Source organism: Rhamphochromis longiceps, linkage group LG17 (assembly GCF_057381845.1).
Source record: "Rhamphochromis longiceps isolate RC_006_pf linkage group LG17, R_longiceps_female_GT1.1, whole genome shotgun sequence".
Taxonomy (NCBI): Eukaryota; Metazoa; Chordata; class Actinopteri; order Cichliformes; family Cichlidae; genus Rhamphochromis; species Rhamphochromis longiceps.
The window spans coordinates 21,825,548-21,828,957 of NC_140573.1; positions in this window are offsets into that span (position 1 = coordinate 21,825,548).

The window sequence follows — 3,410 nt, forward strand, 5'->3', positions numbered from 1 at the left end:
TGTTTGTTTTTCCTTCTTTTGTTGTCATTTTGTGCAAAAGCCATGTATTTGTGTTCATGGATGCAGCTGGTGATGAGCCTGTTATAGTGAAAATCAGCATGAATTTGTAATGTTTCTAATGTATTTCAGCAGGAAACTATTCCCTGTCTGCAGTTGTCCAGACAAAGTGGGAACACATCACCATGGTAACCAAGAAAACAGAGCCTTAAAAGAAGTGGCAACCTAAACGTAAGCGAGCAACGCATCCTGAATCCTTCAAAGAAAAGATAATTATGTGTGGAAATCAGTGACGTGCACAACTCAAATTTGGGTCTTTGTGTGAGCTGCATTTGCTTCTCTGCCAACATGTCCGACCTCACATTTTGTTTGTCTGTTAAAAGTGGAAAGAATAAAAAAATAAAATTATCCCCCCAAAAAAGAAGAAGTGGAAATAACCCTGCTCATTTCACTCAGAACAGAGATTCAATCAGAACATCTCTTACAAACTGAGAAGTCTATCTTCTTCTGCCTTTCTTTCTCTCCCACTGCCTCCTAATATGCCTATCCCTCTCCTCTTCTTCTCTTTCCTTTATCACAGTTTCCACCAGCACCTGCTGACCAACAGCATTGAGGTAGTTATTGGTAATATGGGCTCCGACTGATGCACTATGGAAATTTCATTCTCCTTTACCCATAGGTTTGGTTTAGCAAAGATTATACACTTGATGCATCCCTCCACATTTGTTCTACATTGTTCATGCATTTTGAACTGTCCTGTAGATTCACACAGTTAAGCAGCTCACATGGAGCTCAGTCCGTGTAATACAGCTGTGAATTTTTTCTTCAGTTCAGGATGTACATGTTTCTGATCTGATTAAAAATGTTCTAACTGTGCTAAGCACTCAACTTCAAGGAGTTTTTCTCTTCATTTACTTTTATGACATCACCAAGAGCAGCTATTCCTAATCTCAGGCTGAGGGGGAGGGGCTAAAACTGCCTGTAACGGTGGACCCAAGAAATACCAGCCGGAGCGACTTTGACAATGCAGAAACCTTTTATTAAACTCGGGGTAACGTGGACACATATACTCCGCGCTCTCTTTCTCTGCTGTCACCTCCGTCTCCGTCTGTCACTGCCAACACATAAAGAGACACAATCACTGTCAGATCCCAGCACACCTGTTCACCCCGCCCCTGCGCCGCCCCGGGAGCTCACTGCGTCACGCCTCCTCTGCAGCTGGCCAAGGACCACACCCACGCCACACAGCCTTTTTAAGACAGAAGATGAATGTGAATCATGCAAAGCTGCCCTAGCAGAGTCCGAGGATAAAATACAGTCACCATTTACTAAGAGCAATATTTTATTTTATATTAATTCCTGAATTTCACGCAGATGACTTTTAACATCAAATAAAATCCAGATTTCATTTTAATGTTCATATTTACACAGTGAGACTCGTTGTTTTAGTCCCTAGAGGATCCTACAGTACACCTCTGAAAACAGTCATGTCCTCACAACATCAGCATTACACACACACACACACACACACACACACACACACACACACACACACACACACACACACACACACACACACACACACACACACACAGAGAGAGAGACTGAATTGCATACTGAATGCATTCAAGCAACAAAAACAGCATCCTGAATATCCTGAGTGCGTCTCCCGCATGTATAAAATTACTGTGTGTGTGTGAGTGGTGATTCATTTCTGAGCAGAGGATAATATGCTCAAAATAGCTGTAAACACACACAGGCACACACACACACACACACACAGTTTACAGATCCTGTTAAAGGGCGGAGCTCTCACTGAGGCTCTGAATAAAAACACCTGCTGCAGGTGAATCACAGCATTGAACACTGCTTGTAAAACTGCTGGATTCAAGAACACAGTTTAGTCCAGATGTTTGCAGCCTGCAGTTTTGAGTCCCTCTGCAGCGACAGTGGGTAAATCTGAGGGGCCGTGAGAGGATTTCATGGAATCGAGTGTGAAATTACATCTTAAATATATAGGGCAGAGCAGATTGACTGAAGGAGGCAACTTTTATGTCCTGATGGGGGACGTTTTTTGTTTTGTTTTTAAATTTCATATGTGATTCTGTTTAACTTTTATGCAGAAAGTTAGAATTAGAAGATAAAAAAAATCATTTTATCCTTTGTGTCTTTTATTTCTGATGTATGAGTTCAATGACTGAGGCTGTGTTTTAAATAATCATTTAGTATCTTTATCTTTTTTTTTAATCTTCCCTAAGGCTTCATTAAAATGGAAAAACAAATCTTATAAATCAAATTTAACTTTGAATTTCTCATCATCTACGCTAAATAACTGAAAGATTCTGGAGGAATCTCTGTGCGCAATATTGGTTGCCTGTGATCTTCAGGCTGAGGTCAGACAAATCAGAGTTTTAAATTCTTTTTGGAAAACACAGATGCTAAATGGAAGAGGGGCCACCAAGCTCGTTATCAGCGCTCAGTTCAAAGCCTGCATTTCTGATCGTATTGGGGTGTATTACTGTCAATGGAATTAGCAGCTTTCACATTTGGAAATACATCACCAATGCTAAAAGGTATACGCAGGTTTTAGTGCAACATCTGGTCCATGGGACAATATTGCTCTCCCAAAAGTTCCAAAAGTGTTCTCCTCAGTTCCCAGATCTTTACAGATTGGTGGACCAAAATCGTCAACAGTTTCTACAGATGTGCAGTTGAATGCATCATCATCAGTTCAGTCACGGGGTGGCATCGAAGCCCCTCTGTTCAGGACAGGAAGTATCTCCAAGAGAAATTAAAAGTTGCCTTCCTATCAACACTGGACATTATCCCTGATGACTGACTGTCACCTCCTCAGTGCAATCATTAATCTTATCTCTCCAAGTCCTTTTTTTTTTAAGCTGACATCTTCTTGCCTGTTCCTCCTGCCTGGCAGCTCCATCTTCAACATCCTTTATCTAATACAGCAACTATCCCTCCTCTCCACATGTCCAAACCATCAATCAGAGAAGGTCACACTAACATCTTGTGAACCTCTCCCATTCACTCTTGCTGCTATCATTCTATTACTGCCTCACTGTTTTTTAAGCTGGCCTCTATTTAACTATTTTTTAAACTATATTTTATGTATCACTACTTAATTTTACTGTCCACGTGATAATAAAACCTCTTAATCTGATTCTTTTTGACCCCAGTCAAAAAAAAAGGAAAAAGAAGGAAAAAAAGATAAAATGTCGAATTTATGATTTAAAGACTTTCAGTGAATCGTTTTAATTCACACTTTGGACTCGGGTGAGTGTTTTATGCAGATTTTCATTTTACTTGGGGTAAAATGACCTTTTATGAGGGTTTAGAAAGACAAACTGACAGAAAAATTGGTCAAACTGTGACCCTCGACCCCACATCGTCCAGCGCCG